This window comes from Capricornis sumatraensis, chromosome 12 (assembly GCF_032405125.1).
Source record: "Capricornis sumatraensis isolate serow.1 chromosome 12, serow.2, whole genome shotgun sequence".
Taxonomy (NCBI): domain Eukaryota; kingdom Metazoa; phylum Chordata; class Mammalia; order Artiodactyla; family Bovidae; genus Capricornis; species Capricornis sumatraensis.
The window spans coordinates 11664793-11677870 of record NC_091080.1 but is presented as its reverse complement, the minus strand read 5'-3'; the positions used below and the strand labels follow the sequence as shown (position 1 = coordinate 11677870).

Here is a 13078-nt window from a genome sequence, read left to right as displayed (position 1 = left end):
GATCTCCTGTAGAATGGACTGGATGGATCTCCTTGCAGTCCAAGGGACTCTGAAGAGTCTTCTCCAACACCACAGTTCAAAAGCATCAATTCTTTGCTGCTCAGCTTTCTTCACAGTCCAACTCTCACATCCATACATGAGTACTGGAAAAACCATAGCCTTGACTAGACAGACGTTTGTTGGCAAAGTAATGTCTCTGCTTTTGAATATGCTATCTAGGTTGGTCATAGCTTTCCTTCCAAGGAGTAAGCGGCTTTTAATTTCATGGCTGCAGTTACCATCTGCAGTGATTTTGGAGCCCCAAAGCATAAAGTCTGACACTGTTTCCCCTGTTTCCCCATGTATTCCCATGAAGTGATGAGACCAGATGCCATGATCTTTGTTTTCTGAATATTGAGCTTTAAGCCAACTTTTTCACTCTCCTCTTTCACTTTCATCAAGAGGCTTTTTAGTTCCTCTTCACTTTCTGCCATGAGGGTGGTGTCATCTGCATATCTGAGGTTATTGATATTTCTACTTATTACTAGAAACCTGATTTGTTGCTGTTTCCCTAAAATATAAAGATATACTAGAAAATTATATCATTTAGACAGTAGCCTTCATCATTGTAGCATACTTGTTTTCTTATGAACTTCTTTTGATTTAGTTTTGATCCTTCTAGATTTTCCTGTCATGACCTCAGGGTCATTGCCTACTTCACCCCCCCAAAAAAAGAAGATAAATAAAGCTATAACGAAAATCTAGTAGCAGTAATCATATTTGGGCCCATGGATATTTTTTCTTGACCGTTTTATTCCAGAAAATTGATCATATTCTAGGTAGCTTATTGTTTCATATTTTAAAATATAACATTCATATCTTATACTGTATAATTAAGTAAGAGATCCTTTCTCTCACTCTCATTCTCTAAAGTTTAGCTGCTTTTCCCCTAATTACATTACTGTCTAATTTATATGTTTTCTTGGAGAAACTTGGTGTAACTATATCTTTTGCCCTTTTGATTCCCACATGATGGCTATTTTTATTCTTTTTTTTAAGTCAGTGCTTATGTCTTAATGCAGTTGTCTATTTACTGAGTCTGTATTTCTAGAAGGTGAGCCCAGGTTTGATATTCATCATGTGATTCCCATGTTAGCCACTACAGAGTAAAAATAAAAGTTTTACATTTAGTGTTTTTTTAGGAGATTTAATAAGAGATTAATTTCATTCTTTTCTCCCCAAAAAAAATTTTAAGTTTCCTTACTTTGTTTCCTCTCTACTTCCTTTTTCTGTTCCAGAGTAGACATAGCTGTTGAGCACCTTTCTTATTCCTCATTGTAGCTCTTCTACTCAGAGGTGTTTGGTGCCAAGTGATCTTTTTCTTTCTAAGTCAGTGACATTTCCTTTTTCCTCTTTAATAGCCCTCATTGTTTTGTTGATTTTAGGCCATTGTAAACTTGGCTGAACAATAAATGTATCACATGTGATAGCCCATGTAGTGATTCTGAACCACAGTAGTACTTTCATGTTCTCCGTACCTCATCTAGGCTTTACTGTGCTATTTTTTTAACCTGTTTACTTTTTCTGCAGTCAACTTAAAAATCTTTCATGCTGTGCTAAGTCACTTCAGTCGTGTCCAAGTTTTTGCAACCCTATGGACTAATAGCCTGCCAGGCTCCTCTGTCCATACAATTCTCCAGGCAAGAATACTGGAGTGAGTTGCCATGCCCTCCTCCAGGGGTTCTTCCCAATAAGATCCATGAAATATTTTTCAGGAAGAGGCAGGATAGTATTATTAAATATTTTGGAGATTCTGGTATTTCTTTTTTCCTAATACAAATAATCAAGTGATTGTTGATGTTTTATGCTTTTGCATGAATTAATATAACAAATATTTTTGGATCATAAACAGTATTATTGAGATAAGATCATCCTTTCTTCCTCATCTAAGTGAATAATTGACTTAGTTGTAGATGCAGCTCCTTTTTGAATAGAAGGCGCACCTTAACATATTTTCACTCATCTCCACTAACAAAAAAAAAAAAAATGTGTCCATATACATAAAAAGCCTCTGAAGAAAAACAATCAGTGTGACTGTCAGTACATTTAACACAGAATTAGTGTATCGTTCCATTATCCTCTGAGAGGACTAATATTGGGGTCTGTGAGCACTTTTTCTTTTTGTAACTTTGGAATTATAACAAATTCTAAGTTAATCAAAGTAAAACATTCACTATACCAATAAGAAGGTAACTCTAATTCATGTCATACTAGAAACATTAAAGGGCTACAGAGGTAAGGTGAGGCTGATAGAAGCCTTAGCAGAGTTATTTACTCACACTGTGGATTGTATAGTTTTTAATTTTTTTAACTCTTGTGCTACATATGTACATTACTGTTTTTAATTGTGAAATGATTTCATATGTCTAATTAAGATTTATGTTTGTTACTGCCATAAAATTTTGGAAAATCTCTTGTCTTCCTAAATACAGCAATGAGCATTCATTGAGATTTTTTTAATAGTTTGCAGGAAAAATAATACAACCAAGAAGTCTGCATATACACCAAAAATCTTTATAAAAATCAGTTGTCTGTATTGTCTTAAAGGTGTAAGGATGAATTATTAAATAAAAGCATGAAATATTAAGAGACTCAATGACTAAGTTAATAGTCTCTTTTGGAAAATTAAGACAAAAATCAAATTAATAGTTTAAGTGTTAATTTTTTTCTTCATGTAGTTTAAGAGCTATTTGCCTTAAATCTGTCTACGGACAAATTTCTATTTTCCCCATCTATTTGTATATTTTCAGAGCATACACAGTGATGATATATTAGGTGATGAAAGTATACATTCTGATTATGATTAAATACTTTGTTTCCTCCAAACTGATCTACTGAACTTTTTGTTCTGTCATCCTTGATTTTTTTCTTCTAGCTCGATTAAACTATCAATATAATGTGAGATTCACAGCTCATTCTTAACTGGATAAATCCTATAATTTTTAATGTTCTTTGTATGTTCCAGGATTTTCTTTATTTTACCAAAGTAAATGAATCATTTGCAATCTCATATTATTTGTAAAACTGTATAGGGAGAAAACCATAATTCTGTTTTATTTTCTTGACCGCTGTGTGTGAAACATTAGGGGCAAAGGAAACCTATTTATGTTTTGTGCAGCTATTTCCAAATTTACTCCTTTTAACTCTAAAACTAATATCAGGAAAACAGTAAAAAGATGCCACAGGCCACTTGGAATTACTCTTTAAAATACTCTGGTGCTGCTGCTCAGACAAATCTTTTGTGCTTTTGGAGTGTTGTTCTTTCTGAGTTACTTTCTAAATCTGGAAAGATAGTGTCAAGTCCTGATTTTCCCAGAATATTTATGACTTGTATGCCACTGAGACTTTTATATCCCAAGAAATATTTTAGAACATACTGATTTCAAAACTTCTTGAAGTTTCATAGTGTTATACTATGAGGAAAAGATCTTTGTTCAGCCATTCTTCCAACTATAAAATTTATTGTATAGACTAGTTTTATTCTATAAATACTTACTGCATATCTGTCTGTTTAGGTGCTAGGTATTGTTCTGGGTGAGGGATATATGTTAGTACTCAGAACACACAAAAGTCCTGTGTACTACACAAAGTTAGTGAAAGTTATATTTCCAATTGTGTGAAACAAACTTAAAATCTTGTGAGAGTCTTCATTTACCTCTTGAAGCTTTAAAAGAAGATATAAGTGGGAAAAATCTTGTTTATTGATGTTTTAATTTTAATAATGTTTAAGGTCTATATTTTATTTCTCCTTATTTGAAGATAAATTATGGAAGAAGAAAGTGTGATTTAATGAATTTTATGTGTTTAAAATTTCTTATTGATTTTATCTATTTAAAAAGTAAATTTCCTTTTAGGTAGGTTTGGATTTCTTTTTAAAATAATTATATATATTTTTTAATTTTAGCATACATTATAAAAAGAACTATTAATCTCAACTTTTACTTTTTGTACAAAGTTTATATTATAATGTCACCCTGGGAGGCAAATTTGAAAATTACCTTTCCAAATTCAAATAATGTTCATAAAAAGCCATGAAGTATTCTACCACTAATAGAAATACTAAAGAGAAACATATAACCCCCCCATTCCTAACCTATTTAATGAGAAAGGAGATAGAGAATTGTGATATGCAAATTAATGAATTAAAAATGAATCTTAAATGTATTATAACAAGGTCATGTTAGAAATTTTAAAGATATAGGGATAAAGTTAGGCTATATCTCATGTGTATTTGATATCAAAAGATCATAATAAATATTAAAAAGGGGATAATTGTTATAGAAACCATTAACTTCAAAGAGAAATTAGAATTACGTAACAGTGAGAGTCTGCCAGTTAGTATCCAGTAAAAAGTACAGGCACATATTTGATCATAGTCCAGAAGATTTTTCATTTCTGCTAACAAATTCTTAAATAAATTAATGGGTATAATTTACCATAATTAAATTTCTGCATAATTTGAGTAAAGTCAGTGAAATACTGTAATACATTTTCTTCCACTGTACATATTTTTGGGATACTTCCCTTTCAAAAATTTCCGTGTAAGCAGTGCTCTTTCTCTTTTGCAATATAAACACAGAGTAAATCAAAAAGAGTGTAGCTGTCTTAGCTGCATTTAAGAACATACTTTTCAGATTATAGGTGATAGAACTTGGGCATTTCCATGCAATGTCTTTTAGCTCAGTTTTAATAAAATTTGGTTGTATTAGATATGCTTTATTTATTTCTTAATCTGCCATTCAACTTTTCACAGTTCCCACAGGAGAGTGTGGATCATACAAAAGGACTTTACTGGAGATATGAAAGCTTCTGCATAGAGGGAGAGATGATTCATTCAAAAATGCATGCCATATACATTGATATATCAAGATATACATTGATATATACATGATATATCAACTTAGATATACATTGATGTCTATGTCCTGAATCCCAAATTCAGTTTTGTGAATTTAAGATTATTATGAAATGTAAGAGATTATTATGAAAATCTTCAGGATCTAGTTTTGACGGGGCTACATTATTCAAGAGATACTTTATTTCACCACTTTAATTACTACTCAGAAAATAATATGCTATTTGAAGAACAAGTACTAAAGTACCACTTGAATTTTGCTATCTGATAATTTAATTTAATATATTATAATCTATTCAAAAGGCTAAAGATGCTATATAAAAGCGTCTTTAAAAAGTTTCTGGTGATCTGAGTTTTCCTTTATTAAGCAATGAAAGTATGTCATGTAATTATTTCATGTTCCTTTTTACTGAAGGTAAAAATAACAAAGTAAAATAACATGGTAGGGGTTGCCTAAGATGTGCCTTTTTGTTTCTAATTTCAATTATAATTCATAAAACACTTTAAACCTTATATTATTTAAATATTAAGAATCAAGTTAGCATAATTGAAAAATCTACAGCAATTTTTTGTATACATGAATAGTATCAGAAGATATGTTAATCTTTTATCTTCTAAGTCTCCCCTTTATTAATAGCAACTTAAAGTATGGAAGTGTGACACTGGTCAGTGGAGAAGTAAATTTAAGATGCTTTAGATTTATGCTAAATAATATGTAATTTTGATTTTTCTTCAAAGTAATCTTAAGGAGGCATCCTGGAAGTAGTCTACAGCCTAAGGGGGCTAGGATTGTCAGATGACTTATCTTTTCCTTTGACATTTTTGATTTGGTCGGCCCAAGATTTGTTCTCTTTCAAGCATAAATGTTAATTGTTTCATTTACTTTATTTATCAGGACTTTTAAAACTGTAATTTCAAACTGCACTCAATTTTATCATTCCTTAATGTATCTATGCAGAATATTTATCAATACACTGATAATAAAGTGAATAATACACTGATAATAAATGAATTTGAGGAATATTTTTGTTTTATTTTATTTCTTATTCCCAAACATGTTATTTTTATATTGGGCATGTGCCTTGACTTGGCACTAATGTCAGTATATTTTAAAGATTTTTATAAATCTGAAGAGGCATTGTTATTGAATTAAAAAAAAAAAACTGCACACAGTTCTGTTTTTTATTCTTCTATCTGTACCTAAAAGGTACAAAAATATGTTGCTCATTGCAATACAGAATTTATTCCCTTTCAAATGGAGCTCCTGCAGTGTATCTTCTCAGTTCTAAAATCAGTAGTTATGACACTTGATTGGTGATGGGCTAAAAGGGGACTTAGGATACGTGTTTGATTGCACACCATAATGAGTTGTCCATTTTCTTTTTTTAACCTTACATAGTCATTTGTGTTCTCTTATACTCTTGCTTTTTTTCATCTCATTTATTAGTTATCTCTATGTGTTTTCATTCTATTTCTTAAACACCATTGTATTTTTGACTTTGTTTTTTAAACTGTATTTTCTTTTTACCTTTAGTGGGTGGTATGTAGTTGGTCTCTTGATGTAGTTGGTCATCCTTCCTACTGATCCTAATTTCCTGAACTTTACTGGACCTATACTATTTATTCTATAATCATGTGCAGTAGGCTTCACTATCACACTTCTAGGAAAGGAGTGGAGTTGATCTGCCTTGCGAGAAGCTCTCTGTTATAGCTTCCAGTTCTGTTAAATTTGGAAACTACTGGCAAGAGTTTTATATGTTGGCTTGAAATAACTCCATTAGTAGTGGCCTGTCATTGGCTAAGAGCCCCATTCGGAAGGGACAGGAAGTACTGCAATAGTGAGAATTTGCCTTAAAAAAATATATATAGTTTGTTAGGACTAAACATAATGATAATGTTCTAGTTGAGCAGCTCAGATCATCATAAGGATTAAAAAGTTACTGTATTTTTGTACATACGTCTTCATTCCTAGTCCATCTAGTTCAGGGTTAGTTCTGCTTCCTGGTTAAATAAATTTGGAAAATGCTGGGTTAAAAAATTAAATACAGTTTTAATTATAGAATGTCTTTGAGTCAGTAGCAGGTTAATATGTATTTTAAATTTCCAAGAGAGAGACATATGTAGTGTCTATTGATTCACAAACTTATTTGGTCATGGAGCCCTCCTCTTTTTTTCCTGTATAAAATCTGTTATATAAAGTCTACAAGAGGTACTTTGAAAAACATCATAGCTCTTCTTTCTAGTTTTCAGATTTTCCATATAAAATAGATTGAAGACTTAAGAAACATTGTTTTGGATTTTCTAGACTTATTAAAAACATAATAGTATATTTTTATATTACAGATAGGATAAAAGGCAAATTCTCTTTAATAGAGGACAAAATACATCTCTGAAATTTTATTTCCCTTCTAAGCACATATGCTTTTAGTAGTAGTGTTTTATTACATAAATGATAAAATTGAGATCCTTTTTTTACATGTCATTATACACAACTCACTGGTCTTTTAATTTTATTTTAACTTAATTCTAATTCTAGAAACTTTCATGTGCTAAGTTAAAGACTTTCTAAAATTATCATTTATGAAGACTCACATTGTGGCTTTTATAATATTGCTGGGTTTTCTTTTTCTATAATTTTTGCCTAATAACCCGCATGATATTTTTATGTTCCAGCAGTAAGGCATTTTCATCATTTGTTTGTTTGTTATTCTCCAATAAGCTAAAGCAAAATCTGAAATCCCTGTTTTTGTTAGCTGACAATTGGCTACTGAATCAAAAGAAAGTATCAAAGCAAGTTAATTCCACTGAGCATGTAGACATTAAGTGACGAAGAAGATTCCTGAAAGATGAAAAATTCTGTTTTGTTTCAACATTTGGATTGCTCCTTTACTAAAAGGCTTAAAATAACATGGAGAAGTGTATTCTTGTGTATTTTTTTCTTCTAAAGTGATCAGGTAGTATACATCTTATTAAAAAATTCCTGAATTTGATCATCAGTATTCAGATGAATTACAGATCAAGAACTTGTGAGTATTCGTTCAGAAAGGCTCTAAAAGCTTTGGTCACAAATAAAGATATCCCTGATCTTTTTATGTGCCCTTATTAGTATTAATGCATACTAAGAACTTGGCCTTACTGATAGTTGTTCTCATAAATAGAAAACCTGTTAGAGACTGAAATGTAGTGGAGCTAATTACAAAATGATCTAGAAATGATATAACATTGGTCACATACCCAGACAGTTTAAATCATATGCTTGTATTCTTAGGAAATAAGCAAAACAAAGTAAAAATTTTCACTGACCGTGTTTTAAACTTAAATGTAACCAGTCCAGATGAGAAATTAAATATATAATTCCCTAAGAAAAATTAAAGAGAAATATAAGAAACTTGAGGCTGAGAACTCTAAATTTTGTTATTGAAGATTTCTTATAAAAGGCTACAATAAAATCATTTTAGATATAATTTAGAAATGAATGTAAGATTTATATTTCAAGAAGATATGCACATTTTCCCATTGATTCATTGAAAACACTTAAAATTGGCTATGAAAAGCTGAATATTGTATTAATTCTAATGAGTAGAATTGATTTAATGATAGTAATGACTGAGGGAAGATTAAGGTGGGAAAAAAAGTGACCACAGAGAAGGTAAAATGTAGATTTGGTATCTTGGTTCTCAAACACTTTTCAAAATAATTTTCATAATAGTTTCAAAGGTTGGACTGAAACAAAAAAATTTTGAACAAGACAACTTTAAATAATCTCAATTATAAAAATAAGTTTTGCTTTCTGAAATGAGAATTGCTATGCTTTGAAGTTCTAATAAATTTCACATAAATGGCAAACTTCAGCCCAAAATACTTCTGACATTGTTTACTTCCGATTGCCATTCTTGGACCCAAGGTTGAGAAACATTTTCAGATTCTGAGTGCTTTATCCTGAAAGAATTTGATGTGAAGGGGTCCCTGAGAGAGTCATATGTCGGCTCAGCATGGCCTTTGAAAGAAGGGGAGAGGGCAGAGCTGGTCTTGGGCAGATCACTCCCACCTCCCTTTTCGCCCTGCTCTAGCTCCAGGGGAGCTGGAGATGCACAGAAGTCAGAAGGCCTGTGTCACGCCCCAGCTCTGCCTTTTACATCCTGTGACTGACTTTGGGTAAGTTGTTTCCTGTCTCTGGGTCTCAGTTTTAGTGCAGTTATAGTGAGGATTAGGTAATATGATCACTGGACGTGTGCTTTGTAAACTCCATAGGTCTATAGAAAATGAAAATGTGTTATTATCATAACCTGGCCTTCTTCTTCCCAGTTATTCTGTAGTCTAGTATCCTTGTCTCTGCATTTTTAAAGCAGCCAAAAATGACAGCTCCTTTTGCTTTTCCCTATGTCCTCTCCATATTGGAACTCTCATTCCTATCCTCTGCATTCTTCAGAGTTAAGGTATTCTAAGACTATAAAACCAGGCTGGTTAAATTAATTTTCACTGTAGAGTGTGGGTTTGCTACCCCCTTTCACCCTTCCCACTCTCACCTTTCTTCTTTAATCTCAGAATTATGTGCTTAGAAATGTCAAAGAATCTCCAATGCATGGCAGTTTGGAGACAGTGTTGGCAGAAGGAAGTCCCTTAAATTACATTACCCAGATCACTTCTCTGTTAGTAAGGTTGACTGAGTACATGAGAGTATGATTATGCCTCTTGTCCTCTTTTTCTCTGTGGGAAAGGAGATGGAAATAGTTCAAAGATCTTCAGAAATGTCACTGAACTCCTAGATCCTAACTTGAAGAGTAATCATAGGGAAGAGACAAGGGATTTAGTGGCCATTTCTTTGGTCAGCTCTTGGGGTTCACGTCGTCTTTGATTTTCAGTAAACTCTAGCCTCCCTCAGCCAAACTAAATTTATAACACCTGTTATCTTTACTGGGTGCTCAGTTGATAGAGGCTGCATGGAGCTTATAGGAAGGAGAATTTGCCTTCTGTGTGACATCTGATTTCAGATCAAGGGATCTTTAAGAGGGCATGAGAGCTTCTAATCTGATCCAACCTTCCCCATAATCTAAGAATGCTTGATTTGGCTATGTGTCAGTAATAGTATTAATAGCCCCTTATGTGAACTGCTTGCCATTAATACCTAATTACCATGGAGCACAATAACCATTACTCCTATTGTGATTAGATTAAGTGTCTTAAAAATCGTAATTATTTTATTTTTATAGCCTTGAACCATTGACTTATGCTTAACATGGTTTCTTGCTGAAGTAGCAGTGTCATCTTTCATAACTAAAAATTAAAAATATTGAATTCTGGTATGAATTCAAATGCAAATTGAAACAGTTAAGTACAGTGTTAAATGTGTGAATTAATGGGGAAAAATTTAAATGATAGTGTTCATGCTGGCAAAGATGAAGTGATGTGAGTACTCTTACACATTGCTGATGGCAGTGTTAATTGATGTAATCTTTCTGATTTTTTCGAGTCTTAAAAGTGTTTATGTTCTTTAAACTAATAGTCTCACAGTTGTTAATCTCTGCTAGGAAAAGAGAAAAGGAATAAGTGCATTTCTGAGAGATGATCATTGTAGCAATATGATAATAGGAGAAACTAGAATCTTCCTAAAGGACTGGAAAATATACTCACTATCACTTACACACTAGTGATAGTGTATGTAGTAGAATTATGTACAGACTCTGGATATGTGTATATACTTATTTTCAGTTTTATAACCTTTCCATAATTTTGTAGTACTTTTTTTATTTGAAAAAGTAGCAGCAAGCAAAATAAAATTAGCATGAGAAAAGTTGATCATGAGTAGGGAATTTTAGTCTAAAATTGTTAAAATTTGCAAAAAGGATCTGAAAATAATGGGAGTTTAAAAGAGTGGGATGAATAAAAACATATAATTTTTTTCTAATTTTGCCTTCATTGAGGTTAAACAGCAACATAATTATGGTTTTCCATGATAATTTACCATGATCTTTGAGCTTGTTTCTGTCTATAATTAATACATGAAATACTCCTACAACTAAACTAGTGCAAATTACCACCTTCATTCAGTTTGTCCTTATAGCCTACTTTCCAATTCATTTCAAAATTCTCTCTTGATAACACTATTCCCAGAACACTTAAACACCTTCAGAATTCTGTCTCTCCCACATGCTTTCAAATGCTTAGAAAAATGCATTTCTTCTATGAAATGTTTATTTAATCAATACAGGTATACCTTTTATTGCACTTCACTTTATTATGCTTTGCAGGTGCTACATTTTTTTCCCCACAAGTTGAAGGTTTGTGACAACCCTGTTCAAGCAAGTCTGTTGTTGTTCTATTGCCAAGTTGTGTCTGACTCTTTGTGACCCCAGGAACTTCAGCATGCCAGGCTTCCCTGTCCCTCACAATCTCCTGGAGTTTGTCCAAGTTCATGTCCAGTAAATCAGTGATGCCATACAACCATCTCATCTTCTGTCTCCCACTTCTCCTTCTGCCTTCAGTCTTTCCCAGCATCAGGGTCTTTTCCAGTGAGTCAGCTGTTCCTATCAGGTGGCTGAAGTATTGGAGCTTCAGCTTCAGCATCAGTCCTTCCAAAGAGGATTCAGGGTTGATTTCCTTTTAAGATTGACTGGTTTGATCACCTTCTTTTCCTCAGGACTCTTCTCCAACACCACAGTTCAAAAGCATCAATTCTTCGGCACTCTGCCTTCTCTATTGTCCAGCTCTCACATCTGTACATGACTACTGGAAAGACCATGAAGTGAAGTCACTCAGTTGTGTCCGACTCTTTGCGACCCCATGGACTGTAGCCTATCAGGCTCCTCCATCCATGGGATTTTCCAGGCAAGAGTGCTGGAGTGGATTGCCATTTCCTTATCCAGGGGATCTTCCCGACCCAGGAATTGAACCCGGGTCTCCCGCATTGCAGGCAGACGCTTTACCGTCTGAGCCACCAGGGAAGCCCTAAAAGACCATAGCCTTGACTATGTGGACCTTTGTTGGCAAAGTGATGTCTTTAGGTTTGTGATAGTTTTCTTGCAAGAAGCAGTTGTCTTCTAATTTCATGGCTGCAGTCACTATCCACAGTGGTTTTAGAACCTTGGAAGAGGAAATCTGTCACTACTTCTACCTTTTCCCCTTCTTTTACCAGGAGGTGACAGGACCAGATGCCATGATCTTCGTTTTTTTAATACTGAAGTTTTAAGCCAGCTTTTTCACTCTCCTCCTTCACTCTCATCAAGAGGTTCTTTAGTTCCTCTTCACTTTCTGCCACTAGAGTGGTATCATCTGCAACCTCAGATATGCGGATGATGCAATATTTCTCCCAGCAGTCTTGATTCCAAGTTGTAACTTATCCAGCCCAGCATTTCCCATGATGTGCTTGGTGTATAAGTTAAATAAACAAGGTGATAATAAACAACCTTGTTGTACTCCTTTCTCAATCCTGAACCAGTCGTTCCATACAGGGTTCTGTCTCTTGCTTCTTGATCTGCATACAGGTTTTTCAGGAGACAGGTAAGATGGTCTGGTATTCCCATCTACCCAAGAGTTTTCCACAGTTTGCTATAATCCACACAGTCAAAGACTTTAGCGTAGTCAGTGAAACAGAGGTAGATGGTTTTTTTTTGATTCCCTTGCTTTCTCTATGATCCAACAAATGTTGGCAATTTGATCTCTGATTCCTCTGCCTTTCCTCAAGCCTAGCTTGAAGGATTTTGAGCATAACCTTAGTGGTATGGGAGATGAGTGCAGTTATCTGGTGGTTTGAACATTCTTTAGTACTGCCCTTCTTGGGAATTGGGATGAAGATTGACCTTTTCCAGTCCTGAGGCCGTTGCTGACTTTTCCAAGTTTGCTGACATACTGAGTGCAACACTTTAATAGAATCATCTTTTAGGATCTTAAATGACTCTACTGGAATTCCATTACCCCCACTAGCTTCATAGGCAGCAGTGCCCTCTAAAGCCCACTTGACTTCACATTCCAGAATGTCTGGCTCTAGGTGAGTGACCATACCATTGTGGTTATCCAGGTCATTAAAATCTTTCTTGTGCAATTCTCCTATGTATTCTTTCCATCTCTTCTTAATCTCTTTTGCTTCTATTAGGTCTTTATGGTTTCTGTCCTTTGTATTGCCCATCTTTGGATGAACTGTTCCTTTGATAATGCTAATTTTCTTGATGAGATCTCTAGTCTTACCCT

At 33.8% G+C, this 13078-nt stretch overlaps 1 protein-coding gene across 1 annotated transcript in view; it reads left to right on the top strand.

Annotated features, from left to right (window-relative positions):
• The window catches only part of TDRD3 (tudor domain containing 3), a 134798-nt gene that overhangs the window by 80587 nt on the left and 41133 nt on the right, over nt 1-13078 (top strand). The gene's annotated exons all lie outside the window — the stretch shown is intronic.